The following is a 19,803-nucleotide window of genomic DNA, read 5'->3' on the forward strand; positions in this document are numbered from 1 at the left end:
ATCTTCTTGGCCATCGTATGTCCATTAGAATGAATCCCAAAAATACCGTCGTGCATGTCTCCCATAATTCTTTCTGCTTCCTTTCTATCCACACAGCGAAGCAGAGTCGAATCATGATTACGTTTGTATAACACTCCATTACTCAGAAAGAATTTAGCGGAGAACCTTCTCAGGAATTTTCTGTCCTTGATGGATGCCCCTTCAGGGTATTCCTGAGCTTCTAAATATCTTCTTACGTCGTGGAACCAAGGTTTCTCCTGTACCTCCTCAGTGTCAAGTTCATAACAGTGTGCTGGTTCATCTAACCGTCCAATGGTAATCATGGGAGCTTCGCTGCCCCATCTGACTCTGAACATAGATGACATGGTAGCTAATGCGTCTGCCAGCTGGTTCTCCTCTCTTGGAATATGTTCAAATGTTATTTCTTCAAAGTATGGGATCAATGTCATCACCTGCTCTCGATAAGGGATGAGATTTGGATGTTTAGTCTCCCATTCTCCGTTGATCTGACTGATTACCAAGGCCGAATCCCCGTACACACTCAAAAACTTGATTTGCCAATCTATAGCAGCTTTGAGTCCAAAAATACATGCTTCATACTCAACCATATTATTGGTACAATGAAAACATAGTCTAGCAGTGAGAGGCGTATGGTAACCTCCAGGAGAAATGAGTACAACCCCAACACCATGGCCCAATGCATTAGAAGACCCATCAAAGACCATAGTCCATCGGGATCCCCATTCGGGTCCTCCATCTGGTTTAGGTTTTTCATCATCAGTAACAAACATGACATCCTCATCTGGGAACTCAAAATTCATAGATTGATAATCATCCACTGCTTGATGAGCCAAATGATCAGCCAGCACGCTTCCTTTGATTGCTTTCTGGGTAGTATACTGGATATCGTACTCTGTTAAGATCATCTGCCATCTCGCTATTCTTCCGGAGAGGGCAGGCTTCTCGAACATGTATTTGATGGGATCCATCCTAGAAATCAACAAAGTGGTATGATTCAACATCTACTGTCTTAGTCGGCGAGCAGCCCAGGCCAAAGCACAGCAAGTTCTCTCGAGCAGTGAGTATCTTGTTTCACAGTCGGTAAACTTTTTGCTCAGGTAGTATATGGCATGCTCTTTTCGACCAGACTCGTCATGTTGCCCCAATACGCACCCCATTGAATTTTCTAACACGGTCAAATACATGATTAGAGGTCTTCCTTCGACTGGTGGTATCAGAATTGGAGGCTCCTGGAGATATTTCTTGATTCTGTCAAAAGCTTCTTGGCATTCGTCGTTCCATATCATCTCTTGATCCTTCCTCAGTAATTTGAAGATGGGTTTACAGGTAGCGGTCAAGTGGGAGATAAATCGGGCAATGTAGTTCAAGCGTCCCAAGAAACCTCTGACCTCTTTCTCCGTACGGGGAACTGGCATTTTCTGAATAGCTCTCACTTTAGCCGGGTCAACCTCAATTCCTTTACCACTGACAATAAAGCCCAAGAGTTTACCGGATCTTACCCCAAAAGTGCATTTGTTCGGATTCAATCTCAACTTGTACTTCTTCAACCTCTCGAACAGTTTGTATAAATGATCGAGATGTTCTTCTTCAGTATGAGATCTAGCTATCATGTCATCCACATACACTTCTATCTCATGATGAATCATATCATGGAACAAAACCACCATAGCACGCTGGTATGTTGCCCCGGCGTTCTTTAGACCGAACGGCATTACTTTGTAACAGAAAGTGCCCCATTGCGTCACAAACGTAGTTTTCTCCATGTCCTCAGGTGCCATCTTAATCTGGTTATAACCCGAGAATCCATCCATGAATGAGAATACTTTATGTTGAGCGGTGTTATCTACCAGAACATCAATGTGCGGGAGTGGAAAGTCGTCTTTAGGACTTGCTTTATTCAGGTCTCGGTAATCTACGCACATTCGCACCTTACCATCCTTCTTTGGCACAGGCACCACATTAGCAACCCATTGAGGATAAGAAGTAACGGCTAGGAAACCGGCATTGAATTGCTTCATAACCTCGGCTTTGATTTTCTCAGACATTTCGGGACGCATGCGGCGAACCTTTTGCTTGACAGGACGGCAGTCTTCCTTCGTAGGCAGCCGATGCACCACTATATCAGTATCCAACCCGGGCATGTCTTCATAAGACCAAGCGAAAACCTCTACATAGTCATGTAACATCCGAATCAATCTTTCCTTGACACTGCTTTCCAATCCTGCTCCTATTTTGACTTCTTTTCTGTCTACCTCAGTACCCAGATTTACAATTTCGAGGGATCCTTCCTGCGGCTGTATAGTCCTTTCCTCTTGCAGTAATAGTCTGGCAAGCTCTCCAGGGACTTCACAATCTTCCTCACTTCCATCTTCGGCTTGGTAGATTGGATTTTCAAAGTCATAATGAACAGTAGCGGAATTATTATCAACAGGATCCAGAGTGAGTACGGATCTACAATTTGTTACGTGAGTGTGTGTAAGAATGCATAGCTTGTTTGAAAGACGACAGGAAAAATAGAGAGCGCAATATTTGAATGCGAAAACGTCCATAGATTTATTGAATATAAAAATATGCTTATGAAATGACAAAACCCTTAACAAATTAGCTATTGTGCCCCGGGTATTGACACAATGCTTTAAGAAGTTCAAATGCTAAATAGACAATAACAATTACTCCTGACTAAAGGAGATCGGGATAGTGTCTTCAGCCTTCCAATTATTGAGTCCGTCGCCAATTGTTGGGTAGATCCAACTATCCAGGTCGCAATCACTGTCAGCATCTTCTACAGCATTGATTTGATCTTTGACCGTCTTCTCAGAGTTGAATCCCAGACCAGCTTTGTCAGACTTGTACGGTACGTTGATCAGTTGACCCCAGCCAGTACAGCCACCATCTTCAACCATAGCTTGAGCATCTTTCAGAGAGATCATAGCAGGAGGGGCACGAATAACCTTGGGCACACAGGGAGTTGGCTTAAGGACAAGATCGGGCGGAGAAACCACTTCAAATGACTGAGTTGGAGTCTCGAAGAATTCACCATCCATCTCAACGTATCTGAAGGTATGCACACTACTGACAATGTATTCTTCTTCCCCACACACAGTGACGATCTTTCCCTCTACTGGATATCTCAGCTTTTGATGGAGAGATGAAGCTACAGCACCTGCCTCATGAATCCAAGGGCGACCCAGCAAGCAGGAGTAGGCAGGACGAATGTTCATTACATAAAAGGTAGTGTTGAAGACTTGAGGTCCTATCTTGATAGGGAGAACAACTTCACCGTGGACAACACTCTTTGCACCATCGTAAGGCCGCACCACAATGTCACTAGGCTTCAGTTCAACGCTCTTGCAGTCAAGTTTCTCGAGCACGGCTTTCGGTAACACATTCAAAGAAGAGCCATTATCGATCAACACATGAGACAGGGTGATCCCTTTACACTCAATGGAGATATGCAGGGCCTTATTATGGTTCTTCCCTGCTGGCGTCAGGTCAGCATCAGAAAAGCCTAGGCCATTGTCAACAGCCAAGTGAGCAACATAGTTTTCGAACTGATCGACAGATGTTTCTTGAGGCACGTGAGCAGTCTTCAAGAATTTTACCAATGCATTGGCATGAGATTCAGAAGATAACAGCAAGGATAACATCGAGATCTTAGACGGGGTATGCCCCAACTGCTCTACAACATCAAAGTCACTCTTGCGAATGATTTTCAACACCTCTTCCGTTTCTCGTTTGACAACGTCTTCAGTAGTAGCTTCGACCAGTATCTCTGACTGAGACGGATTGACTGGTTCCTTTCCTTGAGTTTCAGGAGCTGGGGGTGAGATCTCCGGAGAGAAGATCCTTCCGCTTCGAGTAACTTTACTAGTCCCAACGATGTCATTAGGATTAGCAGAATCACCGACCTGCTTTACGCCATGGATGTAAACCTCACCTCCATAATTCCACGGAATGGCCTTGCTTGAGGAGTACGGTATTGGGCCAGGTGCAGTAATGATCAGGGGGGCTACCTTGGGCTCAGCAATGATCTTCACAGGTACTCTGGGAGCAGTAATCTTTACTGGACCTTTGGACCTAGCAATCACAGATATTTCTTCAATAGGGTTTTCCGCTTTAGAAACCCTTTCAAAGAGAATTGTGCGGTCGTTCATCAGCCGTTGAATACCCTTTTTCAATTTCAAACAGTCCTCGGGCCAAAGTATGCAGAGATTGCAACCTTCAGTACAACCTGGAAATAAACCAGCTTGCAATAAATTCCGCTTTATGATCGGGAGAGGAGATGCTAAGTCCGCTACAGTAGTGATGAGAGAATCGTCATTGAGAGCATTAACAGCCTTGTCGTGATTAGGCATAGGTGCATTGATGACATTAGGAGTCTCCGGAGGCTCGAACTCAATTTCCCCAGCATCGATCATGTCCTGAATCTTATTCTTCAATAGCCAACAATCATTTGTATCATGCCCGGGGCTATCGGAGTGATATGCACACCTGGCATTGGGATTATAACGAGGCGAAGCAGTGTTGACATTTGCAGGAGGACCTCTGAGAGTGATTAGGTTTACCTTTAGCATACTTTGCAGTGCTTGTGCTAAAGTCATATTGAGCTTGGTAAACTGCCTTCTTGGTCTGTCTTGTCTTTGCTGGAAGTTTTGAGCTGGCGGGGCTGCGATCGTCACTGCTCCAATGGCATGGTCACCGATTTTCTTGTTATGATTCTTTTGACCATACACAGCATTCGATTCACTCTTCCCATGGTAGGACCTTTTACTGCTTGTGGAAGTAGTTGCCTGTAATTTTCCACTTCGAATGCCGCTCTCCACCCGTTCACCTGTCAGTATAAGTTCAGTGAAACCTGATGAAGAACTCCCCAATAGGTGGCTGTAGAATGGGCCAGTCAGAGTACCCATGAACAGGTCTACTAATTCTCGGTCAGTCATAGGGGGTTTGACTCTGCCGGCCAAATCTCTCCATTTCTGAGCGTACTCTTTGAAGCTTTCTTTAGATCCCATAGTCATATTCTGCAGCTGTAGCCGAGTAGGTGCTAATTCAGAATTGTACTGGTACTGCTTATAGAAAGCTGTTGCCAGATCAGTCCAGGTGCGGATGTCAGAACTCTCGAGCTGATAATACCATTCCAATTGAGTGCCAGACAGACTTTCTTGGAAGAAATGGATCCATAGTTTCTTATCAGTGGTATGCGACTGGATCTTTCTCACATAAGCCCTTAGATGCATCTGAGGACAGGATGCACCATCGTACTTATTGAAAGTGGGGATCTTGAATTTGCGAGGAATGGTCACATCGGAGACCAGACCCAAACTTTCGAAATCCAGACCAGGTGTCTTCTGACCCTCCATGGCTAGCATGCGTTCTTCCAGCAGTTTGTACTTATCATCTCTTGGAGAGTACTGTTCATTTTCATACTCCTCCTCATCATCCTCAGGGTTAGAGAACTCAACATTCTCCTCCTCTGAATCATTTTCCGCCCCCTCTTCTGGGCCATTCGGGATTCCAAATTTGATTCCCGTAGCCTGTCCTTTACGCCTTCTGCCCGGGTTAATGAAGCTCACAGCTTTCTTGTCCTTCTTCTTTTCAGCCAAAAGGGCCTTCAGTTCCTCCTGCCCCTTGGATAAGCTTAACATCATCTCCTTGAACTGAGCATTTTGAGTCTGGAGATCTTTGACAGTCTGTTCGAGATCCATTTTTCTGTTTAAGAGGCAGACCGTGAGAATATGGTCCTTTGGAATGCCTGTTATGCAATGTTATGTTATGCGATGCAATGCATGAAATGTTTTCAAGGACTTTTGGGAATTTAACTTTGCGTAAATTGCCAACAAGGGAGAAATGTTTATTGCTAAAAATTTTTTTTGATCAATGTTCATTACAAAAGGAATAATAATAAAATACAATGAAAGCTCAAGTCTCCCAGGGGCGACTTCTTTTTGGGCGAAGATATGCATTGAGTCTTCGTTCCTCATTAAGCTGACTGGTGAGCTCTAGTACTTTCTTCCTTTCTGCATTGAACTGAGCTTCGAAAGTATCTCTCTCCTCCCTCAACTGGGTCCAGGATCTTTTCAATTCCTCAACATCAGTAGGCATATCTGGATAAGGAATGATCTGGGAAGTACCTCCTTCGACCTCTGATTCAACAATCAATGGTCCGACTGCAAGATATGGCATGACAAGTTCACGAGCTCTGGCGCGTACCCATCTGAGATAAGGCTCCACAGGAATAGAATTTTTCTTTCCTAAATTGCATCTTTTCACCATGCCCCAAGCTCGTACAAACTTTTGACGGAGATTTTGAGGGTCATTGTCATAGTCGAACACTGTACCTTGAACAATCATTTCATGTGGACCATCCCTTCGAGCATACCCAAACTGACGTAGGGCTAAGGCAGGATTATAAGTAATACCTCCTCTCATCCCCATGAGTGGTACATTAGGGAATTCTCCACAACGGTCGATGATGATAACATTTTCTCTGAGGTTAGAACACCACCGGATGTCTGAATGAGAGAGTGCCATTATCCTTTGAGTCCATTTCAGATTTTGATCATTCTTCAAGACTGATTGAGGAAGGTGCGAAATAAACCACCTAGACAGTAAAGGTATGCAGCACATGAGAGTCCCTTGCTTCTTCATAGTACGAGTGTGAAGGGAATGCAAGATGTCTCCAAGCAAGGTAGGCACAGGGTTATGAGTGAGGAATATCTTAATAGCATTCACATCTATGAACTGGTCCGGATTAGGGAATAGCACCAAACCATAGATTAGCAAGGCTAGAACATCTTCAAAAGCATGGACATTCATAACTTTTAGGAATTCTCGGGCCTTACCTACCAGAAATTTGGCAAGTAAGCCCTTAACTCCACTCCTTGTTACCCAGTTGGTCTCAATGTCAGACTTCGTCATGTGTAGAGCTGCGGCAACTTCTTCAGACTTTGGCATCTTTTCCAGACCACTGAAAGGTATTTGATCAAGGATAGGTATCCCAAGCAGCTTGGAAAACTCTTCTAATGTGGGTACCAACTGATAATCTGGGAAAGTGAAGCAATGATGCTTAGGATCAAAGAACTGGAATAGGACTCTCATCATATCTTCCTTGAAACCAGTGGTAACCAAATTGAGGAGATGACCATGTTTCTTGTTGAACTGAGCATGATCGGGGAGTTCTGACACCAAATCCTTGAGTTGAGGAGAGATCGTTACAAGATTGATCCGGATAGTCTTCCTGGAAGCCATAACCTGTTCAACAGAGCAAAGCTAAATTCCTAAGTCCTTGAAATGGTTAGTATGATGCCATGATGTTATGATGTTATGATGTTATGCAAACACAAGCATGTCACACAACAATTATTCCTAGGTTTTAAGGCTTGCATGAGTTCCATAGGTGAATACCCTCCCCACTGAAGTTTGGTTGGTTCAACCTGTCCTAGAATAGTAACCGGGTTCTAGAAGGATCTCAGATCATCGACCTTTCTTTAGGTCCACTTCAGTGCAACACCAAGTGGTTGACCGAAGCTTCCCTAAAGTCCAATCTCAAAGAGTGTAGTATCGAGTATCAACCAACCTCAGTCGGAACCGAAGCCAGTTATCTCACTACTTTCTAATGGCTAGGATGAGTCAACTAGGGTTCTAAAGGTCTGGTTAATGCTTTAATGACACCACGCGGAAGCCAAATTTTTCCTCAAGTAACATGAGGAACATCAGGACAACCAAAGTGTCACATTAACCGTAGCCATCATTTTAACCATTCCAGTATACGCCGGATAGTCGCGATGATCTATTGCTACTTACCTAAGGTACACTAGATCCGGGTGTAGGATCTTTCACTCAGACAATCCCTTAAAACGAAAGAACAAATTAAAACAAAAATGATTTTTTAAGGTGGACCTCTCTTTATAGTCCCCAGCAGATTCGCCAGTTCTGTCATACGGTGAACTGACTTGTATTGGATTTGTAATCGCAATGTCGCGGTTAGCAAGAGTCGCCACCGACTTTTCTTTTATCCCATAAGGAAAGGCGGAAAAGAACAGGAAAGACCTTAATTTTAAATTCTTAGGTTCGGGAGGTACTTTTTACAAAGGGAAGGTATTAGCACCCTTTGTATCCATGGTTATCCATGGGCTCTTAATTGCTCAATCATTTATGTTTTCTAGTTTGAAAAAGGTGGTTGAGAAATGTGTGAAAAATGTTTTGAAAATGAGAATTTAACTTTGTAATGATTCTTGTATGAATGTATACAAAGTGGCTATCTCGTTTAGTTTTTCAAAAGTAGTTTAGAAAAATATAACTTGGCAATGATCCTAGTACGGATGTATGCTAAGTGGTGATTTTCCAAAAGATGTTTGAAAGGGGTGAGGTGTGAAAAGTATATTTTTTTTATTATGAATGAGCAATTAAGGTTATACCTGTCCGAGGTCTTTCCGGGCATTTCCTATTCTTATGAGGGTAAAACTGTCCTTACTATTGAGAAGTAAGTAGTTTTATCCTTTGGATGTTAAAGGGTCCTCGTAGGATCATCGGCTGGTCATTGAAGGCAACAGTTGCGAGGATACCTTAGCATTCGAAGGGACTATCATCATTTAACCGTAGGCTACACCGAAGGGTCATCGAGTGACAAAATCGTGTTATCGTAGGCAACGTCCGAGGGACTATGATGATTTTACCGAAGGGTCTTTGCTAAGGATATCCCCATATTCGCGGGACATGACCGTAATATTGTAATCGTGGGGTAATAAAGAGAGGTCCGATATCATTCATTTAAAGTCCATGTTTTAAGTTCATTAGGGAATTATGGTGATACCGCATTAAATCGATACATTAAAATCAACACATTAAGGATTACATTAAAATTAATTAGGCAATCAATATGAATCTTCACATTAAAGTGAAATAATTTAGAATCCCTCTCCATGACGGCTTCCCATGCAAAAGGCGGAGTACCTAGCCGGTTATTTCTTCGGAAGTATGCTAGCCCTTAAACCATGAACACACGGATTAAAGCATTGAGGTACAATACAATTGGAAATTGCACCATAAGATAAATATAACAGCCAGGAGTTTAAGCCAAATAATGCAGAATCATCATCAAGTAAACATGAAATGGGCAGCAAAAAGGCAAAGCAGCCCCTGGCCCGGTCGCCTCTGCTTCGCCTAGCGAAGGCTCAGCGAAGGCTCGCTGCGGGCTCGCCTAGCGATGAGCTAGCGAGTGGCTACGGGTTTGAAATTATGACCTCAATCTGCAGCAAGGCTTATGGCCTCTAACACATAATTATATGGTTCAGTTTCACAATATTCAAGCACATTTAAATTCTCATGCAAAACTTCAAAATGTTTGTGAATTCAATTATAATATCCTTCACAAATTAAGAACATGAAGTGGTACCATAGGCCAAATGAGAGTACAAAACGATATCACATGCAAATTAAGACACTAAAGCGGTACCACATGCAAAATAAGAACACAAAGTGATAATCATATGCCGATTAAGAATCCTAAAGCAATATCATATGCCAATTAAGAACTAAAGCGATAATAGTGATACAAACCTGTTTGCAAATCGAGTTGCAACCTTGAATTGGCGAGCCGGATTGAGTTAGGCGGCGGTAGCTTCGGAACGGGTAAGCGGCCTTCAGGGTTTCCGCCTTCTGAATTCTTTGGATCAGCAGGGTTTCGGTGCTAGGGTTTCCTCCGGGTCTCTGTGTGAGCGTCTCCGTGTAGGTGAGTCCGTCTCTGTGTGTCCTTTTTCGTGGCAGAAGAGCAGGTATTTATAGTAGTGGTAATGGTGACCTAATGGGCTTAAAATGAGGTCCAAAAATTCAAATTCTCGCAAGCTTCGCTAGGCGAAGGGATTGCTCGCCTAGCGAGCAAACTAGGTCTGGGCCTTTTCCTGGATCCAACGCTTCGCTGGGCGAGTGGCATGATGAAATGTTCGCTAGGCGAAGGAGCTGCTCGCCTAGCGAGCAAGCTGTTTTGGGCCGCCTGTGGATTGGGCCTGTTGTGAGTGGGCTTTTGTCCATTTGGCATCAGTGCCTTGCAGAACAAGTCAGAGGGTCTTGGAAAATGCTTTGTAATACCAACGGGCAAATTTTGGGGTATGACAGACTGTCATACGGTGAACTGACTTTTTGTGTGTTTTTAATCGTAATGTCGCGGTTAGCAAGAGTCGCCACCGACTTTTCTTTTATCCAATAAGGAAAGGTGGAAAAGAACAGGAAAGACCTTAATTTAGATTCTTAGGTTCGGGAGGTACATTATACAAAGGGAAGGTGTTAGCACCCTTTGTATCCATGGTTATCCATGGGCTCTTAATTTCTCAATCATTTATGTTTTTCTAGTTTGAAAAAGTGGTTGAGAAATGTGTAGGAAATGTTTTGAAAAGGAGAATTTAACTTTGTAATGATTCGTGTATGAATGTATACGAAGTGGTTATCTCATTTAGTTTTGAAAGTAGTTTAGAAAAATATAGCTCGACAATGATCCTAGTGCGGATGTATGCCAAGTGGTGATTTTCTAAAAAAAAGATGTTTGGAAATGTGTGAGGTGTGAGGGGTATTTTAGGTTATGAATGAGCAATTAAGGGTTATACCTGTCCGAGGTCTTTCCGGGCATTTCCTATCCTTATGAGGGTAAAACTGTCCTTACTATTGAGAAGTAAGTAGTTTCATCCTTTGGATGTAGAAGGGTCATCGAAGGGTCATTGATTGGTCATCGAAGGCAACAGTTGTGAGGATACCTTAGCATTCGAAGGGACTATCATCATTTAACCGTAGGCTACACCGAAGGGTCATCGAGGGGCAAAGGCAACATTCGAGGGACTATGATGATTTAACCGAAGGGTCTTTGCTAAGTGTATCCCCATATTCGCGGGACATGACCGTAATACCGTAATCGTAGGGTAACAAAGAGAGGTCCAAGATCACTTATTAAAAGGCAAAGTTTTACAATTAATTAGATAGCCGTAATCGATTAAGTAATTAGGTCCACATTAAAATCGATGAAATCAATACATTAAAATCAGCTAGATAATTTAGGATGAATCTCCACATTAAAATTAAGTACTTCAGAATCCATCTCCATAAGGGTATCCCACACATAAGGTGGAATACCTAGCCGGCCGTCTCCTCGGAAATATGTAAGCCTTTACACCATTCAGCACACGGGTTAGAGCATCGAGATAAAGTACAATTGAAATTACACCATAACACAACAGTCATTAAGTCAGGCCAAATAATGCAGAATTATAATGAATATTGATCAGATAAACATAAGGCAGAACCGAAAAGAAACAAAACAGCCACTGTCTCGTTCGCTCCTGCTTCGCCTAGCGAAGGCTTAGCGAGTGCTCGCTACCAGCTCGCTTAGTGATGTGCTAGCGAGCGGCTGCTGGTTTTGAATTTGATAGCAGCATGATCTCCGGAACCCTGAACTTTATGGCATTTAATTACAGGAATAGCATGGATAAACATTCAGGATATTCAAGTATACTTCAATTCAATGTGAAATCATATTACATATCCGAAAATTTAATCATGATGACTTATGTAGAGATTACCGATTAACAGCATAAAACAGTAGTGATGCGCAAACCTGTTTGCAATTGAGCTGCGATGTTGAAGGGCCTGACCGCTTTTGGTATCGGATGGAGTTGGGCGGCGGTAGCTTCGGAGCGGATGAGCGGCCTTCAGGGTTTCTTTACTCGGAATGCGCTGAGTTAATCTCCAGGGTTTCTATGCCAGGGTTTCCGTCCGTCTTCATCTGTTTTCGTCCTCCTTTTTCTGACTGAAGCTTGGCTATTTATAATGCTCTTGTTGTGACCTAATGGGCTCAGAATGAAGCCCAAAAATTCTGATGTTCGCAAGCTTCGCTAGGCGAGCGTGTAGCGAAGGTTCGCTAGGCGAAGGAATTGCTCGCCTAGCGAGCAGGCCAGTTTGGGCCATTTTCTGGATTGGGCCTGTTGTGAGCTGGGCTTTTGTTCCTTTAAGGTCAGTGCCTTGCAGAATAAGTTGGAGTGCTTCGAGAAATGTTTTGCAAGATTAATGGGCAAATTTTGGGGTATGACAGCTGCCCCTGTTCAATATTCTTGAACCGAGAGAGTTAGGATGGCAAGTATGCCATTCGTGGTCTGGAGGTGGAAGATTATTGAACACTAGAATGCCCCAAAAATTTGCACTTGTCAATCGAGAGGTGGGCTTAACGATGCCATCCAGGAAGTTTGATGATGGAAACTTCAGAGTGTGTCGTATATTAGACGATATCTGAAGACATGGATGTCATACTGGGTCACACGCTAGACCGTATAGTGAGTCCTCCATTATGCTGTCGACTTTGCTGGGGAGTCAGAGTGTGTTATACGCTGCTGGGGATAAGGGATCAGAATGGATCGTACGCTTGATCGTCTCTGAGTTGCAAAATGAGACCTCCATTAAGCGGGTGATTTCACTGGGGATAGAAGATCAGACCGGATCGTATGCTAGATCATATCTGAGTTGAAGATCCAAATGGGTCTTATGCTAGACCGTATTGGAGTTGCAGGATGAGCCGTCCGTTAGGCTGTGTCTGATGATGAAAGGGGGTAGTCATATGCTAGACTACACTTCAGAAATGTACCGTACACTAGGTAGCATCTGAGGAGATGAAGGTCTAACTGGGTCGTACATTAGACCGTATCTGAGCAGAATGAGCCGTCCATTAGGCTGAATCTGATGATAAAAGGGGGTAGTCATATGCTAGACTACACTTCAGAAATGTACCGTACACTAGGTAGCATCTGAGGAGATGAAGGTCTAACTGGGTCGTACATTAGACCGTATCTGAGCAGAATGAGCCGTCCATTAGGCTGAATCTGATGATAAAAGGGGGTAGTCATATGCTAGACTACACTTCAGAAATGTACCGTACACTAGGTAGCATCTGAGGAGATGAAGGTCTAACTGGGTCGTACATTAGACCGTATCTGAGCAGAATGAGTCGTCCATTAGGCTGAATCTGATGATAAAAGGGGGTAGTCATATGCTAGACTACACTTCAGAAATGTACCGTACACTAGGTAGCATCTGAGGAGATGAAGGTCTAACTGGGTCGTACATTAGACCGTATCTGAGCAGAATGAGCCGTCCATTAGGCTGAATCTGATGATAAAAGGGGGTAGTCATATGCTAGACTACACTTCAGAAATGTACCGTACACTAGGTAGCATCTGAGGAGATGAAGGTCTAACTGGGTCGTACATTAGACCGTATCTGAGCAGAATGAGTCGTCCATTAGGCTGAATCTGATGATAAAAGGGGGTAGTCATATGCTAGACTACACTTCAGAAATGTATCGTACACTAGGTAGCATCTGAGGAGATGAAGGTCTAACTGGGTCGTACATTAGACCGTATTTGAGTTGTTGAAGGTCGGAATGGATCATACATTAGATCGTCTCTGAGTTGAAGGAGTCGTATGTTGAGCTGAATCAGAATAAACCGTACGCTAGGCTATATCTGATAGTATTTGTATATGGTGTATTTGCAATAAATGTCTGGGATGGGCTTATAGATGCCATCGTTATGAGGATGTCAGAATGAATGTTGACATGGAGTATATCTGGAAGATGTAGTTGAATCCTAAATGTAATTGATAAAGATGTCCGTCTGAATGGACCTTTGTTCTGATTGTATCAAGAGGATAATTGACCTGAAAAATAAAGTTAGCTTCATGCCATGAGATGCAAATGCTGTATGCATGCGTGTGCTGTGAAATGATGTAATGAGTGAATTATGCGTCTGAAATAAATGCGAACATTGTATGCATGTATATGTTATGCAATGATGTAATGAATGCACTATGCGTCTAAAACGTTCTTCCAGGAGACTCTACTGGGGAAATAAATCTCAGTCTGCTGGTCGGAGATATTTGTATTGATGATCCTTCCTTAGCCGGGGGATACTTGATTTATGTTTGACGATGGAGACACTCAACAGAGCCTGGCTAGGGCTGGAAGAGGTGACCAGTCTGTCTGGTAATGCCAACCTCTTCTGGGAAATAGCTGGTTTTTGTTGGGGAATAGAATTAGCAACGGATTCATTGGGAAGCGTGATTAGACCTTCTCCTCGATCCTGAAGTCGTGTAGTAATTGCTATTGCTATTCTAGGCATGCATTTTTGGTAAACATTAATCATATTCAGATGCATAAATCAATTCAAATTAAACCAATGGACGTTTACGCAAACAAAACAGAAAAGTAAAAACGAAATCATCTTTTTGGAAATAAAATTGTATTGATTTGAAAGAGGGCCCGTAAACAGGCAATTTGTGTACACGAAGACAGAAATCCTAGTAAGAGGACATCGTCAAGAAAACAAAGAGAAAGCTATGCAAAAAAAAGTCCTATCGATTCTAATTCCACTACTGTCATTATGTCTTCAAGCATCTCATCTCCTACTGTCGGATAGAAGTGATTAGCTTGTTCAGTCCTTTGAACTTGGATGAAGCTGACTGGGAACAGGACATAGTCATACGCTTTAATCCCTAATTTTTGCCTGGACCGCCTTTTCAGGTTTTCAGTCCACCAGGATACCCTTTTTTGCCTAAGCCGCCTTTTCAGGTTTTCGACTTGCCGGGTGTACATTTTTATATGTTTATCCCTAATTTTTGCCCGAACCCTTTTGGTTCGCCGGGATGCCCTTACTTTTGCCTAGATACGTCGACCTAGCGGGTCTCTTTTATGCGTAGTATTTTTTAACTATGTCCGCGTTCACAGGATGCGGGAAATCTTCGCCGTCCATTGTAGCAAGTATCATGGCTCCACCAGAGAATACCTTCTTAACTACAAATGGCCCTTCGTATGTGGGAGTCCATTTACCTCTGGGATCACCTTGCGGTAGAATGATACGCTTGATCACCAAGTCGCCAATTTGATATACCTGTCTCTTGACCTCTTTGTTAAATGCCTGGGTCATGCGCTTCTGATATATCTGCCCATGACGAACAACTGCAAGTCTCTTTTCATCAATCAAATTTATCTGATCGAGTCGAGTCTGAATCCATTCATCTTCATCTAAGTCTGCATCTTTCATAATTCTTAGAGAGGGAATCTGAATTTCCACTGGTAAAACGACTTCCGTTCCATAGACTAAAGAGAAGGGAGTTGCCCCTGTCGAGGTGCGCACTGAAGTGCGATAACCATGGAGAGCAAAGGGTAACATCTCATACCAGTCTTTGTATGTTACTGCTATCTTTTGTATGAGCTTCTGGACATTGTCAGCAGCCTCCACGGCGCCGTTCATCCTTGGCCGGTACGGAGAAGAGTTATGGTTTTTTATTTTGAACTGCGTGCAGAGTTCAGTTTAGTACCATTATCAGTGATAACTCTTTCAGGGGACAACAGGTTTCTCGAATAGATATTTGATAGAATCCATCTTAGAAGTCAATAAAGTGGTATGATTCAACATATACTGTCTTAGTCGGCGAGCAGCCCAAGCCAAAGCACAACAAGCTTTCTCGAGCTATGAGTATCTTGTTTCACAGTCGGTACCTTTTGCTAAGGCAGTATATGGCATGCTCTTTTCGACCAGACTCGTCATGTTGCCCCAACACACACCTCATTGAATTTTCTAACACGGTCAAATACATGATTAGAGGTCTTCCTTCAACTGGTAGCATCAGAATTGGAGATTCTTGGAGATACTTCTTGATTTTGTCAAAAGCTTCTTGGCATTCATCATTCCATACCATCTCTTGATTTTTTCTCAGTAATTTGAAGATGGGTTTGCAGGTAGCAGTCAAGTGTGGGATGAATCGGGCAATGTAATTCAAGTGTCTCAAGAAACCTCTGACTTCTTTCTTGTTTATTTCAGTACCCAGATTTACAATTTCAATTGATTCCTCATGCGGCTGTATAGTCTTTTCTTCTTGCAGTAGTCGGGCAAGTTCTCCAGGGACTTCATAATCTTCCTCGCTTCCATCCTCGGCTTGGTAGATCGGATTTTCAAAGTCATAATGAACAGTAGCAGAATTATTATCAACAGGATCCAGAGTGGCTATGGATCTGCAATTTGTTACGTGAGTGTGTGCAAGAAAACATAGCTTGTTTAAAAGATGACAGGAAAGATAAAGAGCGCAATATTTGAATGCAAAAAGCCCATTGATTTATTGAATATGAATATGCTTATGAAATGACAAAACCTTTAACAAATTAGCTATTGTGCCCCGGGCATAGACACAATGCTTTAAGAAGTTCAATTGTAAAAACTAAAAAGTTGCAACACTAAAATAGGCAATAACAATTACTCCTGACTAAAGGAAATCGGGATAGTGTCTTCAGCCTTCCAATTATTGAGTCCGTCACCAATTGTTGGGAAAATCCAGCTATCCCAGTCACAATCGTTATCATCATCTTCCACAACACTGACAGTCTCGTCATGGTTAGGCAGAGGGGCAGTAATGTCATTAGGAGTCTCCGGAGGATCAGAGGTAGCCGCCTGTATTTTTCCACTTCGAATGCCGCTTTCAACATGCTCACCTGTTAATATAAGTTCAGTGAAACCCGATGAAGAACTTCTCAATAGATGGCTGTAGAATGGGCCAGTCAGTGTGCTCATGAACATGTCCACTAATTCTCGATCAGTCATGGGGGGTTTGACTCTGCCAGCCAAATCTCTCCATTTCTGAGCATATTCTTTGAAACTTTCTTTAGATCCCATAGTCATATTCTGCAACTGTAGCCGAGTAGGCGTTAGTTCAGAATTCTACTGGTACTGTTTATAGAAAGCTGTTGCTAAATCAGTCCAGGTGCGGATGTTAGAGCTCTCGAGCTGATAGTACCATTCCAACTGTGTGCCAGTCAGACTTTCTTGGAAGAAATGGATCCATAGCTTCCTATCAGTGGTATACGGCTGAATCTTTCTCACATAAGCTCTCAGATGCATTTGAGGACAAGATGCCCCATCATACTTAGTGAAAGTGGGGACTTTGAATTTGCGGGGAATGACCACATCAGAGACCAGACCCAAGCTTTCGAAATCCAGACTGGGCGCCTTCTGACCCTCCATAGCTAGCATACGTTCTTCCAGCAACTTATACTTATCACCTTCTGGAGAGTACTGCTCATTCTCATAATCTTCATCGTCGTCCTCCTGGCTGAAGAGATCAGCATTCTTCTCTTCTTGATCCTTCGGCGTTCTGATCTTGACTCCTGTGGCCTGTCCTCTAAGCCTTCTTCCCAGGTTAATGTAACTCACAGGTTTCTTATCTTTCTTCTCGAGCAAGAGAGCCTTCAGTTCTTCCTGCCCCTTGGATAAGTTCAAGATCATCTCCTGGAGTTGAGCATTCTGAGCATGGAGATCTTTGACAGTCTGTCCGAGGTCCATTTTTTTGTTTGCATGAAAACTGTGAGAACATTGATCCCTTTAGAACACCTGTTATGCAATGTTATGTCATGCAATGCAATGTATGAAATGTTTTCAATGTTTAAAGTCCTTGGAATGGTTAGTACAATGCCATGATGTTAGGATGATGTTATGATGTTATGATGTTATGTAAATAACAAGCACAAGCAAGTCACACAATCATCATTCCTAGGATTTAAGGCTTGCATGAGTTCCAAAGGTAAGTACCCTCCCTACTGAAGTTTGGTTGGTTCAACCTGTCCTAGAATAGTAACCGGGTTCTAGAAGGATCTCAAATCATTGACCTTTCTTTAAGTCCACTTCAGTGCAACACCAAGTGGTTGACCAAAGCTTCCCTAAAGTCCAATCTCAAAGAGTGTAGTATCGAGTCTCAACCAACCCCAGTTGGAACCGAAGTCAGTTATCTCACTACTTTCTAATGGCTAGGATGAGTCAATTAGGGTTCTAAAGGTCTGGTTAATGCTTTGATGACACCACGCGAATGCCAAATTTTTCCTCAAGTAAACATGAGGAACATCAGGACATCCAAAGTGTCACATTAACCGTAGCCATCATTTTAACCATTCCAGTATATGCCGGATAGTCGCGATGATCTATTGCTACTTACCTAAGGTACACTAGATCCGGGTGTAGGATCTTTCACTCAAGCATAAAATACCCTTAAAAGAAGGAACAGTTTAAAACATAAATGATTTTTAAGGTGACCTCTCTTTGTAAGTCCCCAGCAGAGTCGCCAGTTCTGTCATACGGTGAACTGACTTTTTGTGTGTTTTTAATCGCAATGTCGCGGTTAGCAAGAGTCGCCACCGACTTTTCTTTTATCCAATAAGGAAAGGTGGAAAAGAACAGGAAAGACCTTAATTTAGATTCTTAGGTTCGGGAGGTACATTATACAAAGGGAAGGTGTTAGCACCCTTTGTATCCATGGTTATCCATGGGCTCTTAATTGCTCAATCATTTATGTTTTTCTAGTTTGAAAAAGTGGTTGAGAAATGTGTAGGAAATGTTTTGAAAAGGAGAATTTAACTTTGTAATGATTCGTGTATGAATGTATACGAAGTGGTTATCTCGTTTAGTTTTGAAAGTAGTTTAGAAAAATATAGCTCGGCAATGATCCTAGTGCGGATGTATGCCAAATGGTGATTTTCTAAAAAAAAAGATGTTTGGAAATGTGTGAGGTGTGAGGGGTATTTTAGGTTATGAATGAGCAATTAAGGGTTATACCTGTCCGAGGTCTTTCCGGGCATTTCCTATCCTTATGAGGGTAAAACTGTCCTTACTATTGAGAAGTAAGTAGTTTCATCCTTTGGATGTAGAAGGGTCATCGAAGGGTCATTGATTGGTCATCGAAGGCAACAGTTGTGAGGATACCTTAGCATTCGAAGGGACTATCATCATTTAACCGTAGGCTACACCGAAGGGTCATCGAGGGGCAAAGGCAACATTCGAGGGACTATGATGATTTAACCGAAGGGTCTTTGCTAAGTGTATCCCCATATTCGCGGGACATGACCGTAATACCGTAATCGTAGGGTAACAAAGAGAGGTCCAAGATCACTTATTAAAAGGCAAAGTTTTACAATTAATTAGATAGCCGTAATCGATTAAGTAATTAGGTCCACATTAAAATCGATGAAATCAATACATTAAAATCAGCTAGATAATTTAGGATGAATCTCCACATTAAAATTAAGTACTTCAGAATCCATCTCCATAAGGGTATCCCACACATAAGGTGGAATACCTAGCCGGCCGTCTCCTCGGAAATATGTAAGCCTTTACACCATTCAGCACACGGGTTAGAGCATCGAGATAAAGTACAATTGAAATTACACCATAACACAACAGTCATTAAGTCAGGCCAAATAATGCAGAATTATAATGAATATTGATCAGATAAACATAAGGCAGAACCGAAAAGAAACAAAACAGCCACTGTCTCGTTCGCTCCTGCTTCGCCTAGCGAAGGCTTAGCGAGTGCTCGCTACCAGCTCGCTTAGTGATGTGCTAGCGAGCGGCTGCTGGTTTTGAATTTGATAGCAGCATGATCTCCGGAACCCTGAACTTTATGGCATTTAATTACAGGAATAGCATGGATAAACATTCAGGATATTCAAGTATACTTCAATTCAATGTGAAATCATATTACATATCCGAAAATTTAATCATGATGACTTATGTAGAGATTACCGATTAACAGCATAAAACAGTAGTGATGCGCAAACCTGTTTGCAATTGAGCTGCGATGTTGAAGGGCCTGACCGCTTTTGGTATCGGATGGAGTTGGGCGGCGGTAGCTTCGGAGCGGATGAGCGGCCTTCAGGGTTTCTTTACTCGGAATGCGCTGAGTTAATCTCCAGGGTTTCTATGCCAGGGTTTC

The sequence above is a fragment of the Lathyrus oleraceus genome, chromosome 1 (assembly GCF_024323335.1).
Source record: "Lathyrus oleraceus cultivar Zhongwan6 chromosome 1, CAAS_Psat_ZW6_1.0, whole genome shotgun sequence".
In the NCBI taxonomy this organism is placed as follows: Eukaryota; Viridiplantae; Streptophyta; class Magnoliopsida; order Fabales; family Fabaceae; genus Lathyrus; species Lathyrus oleraceus.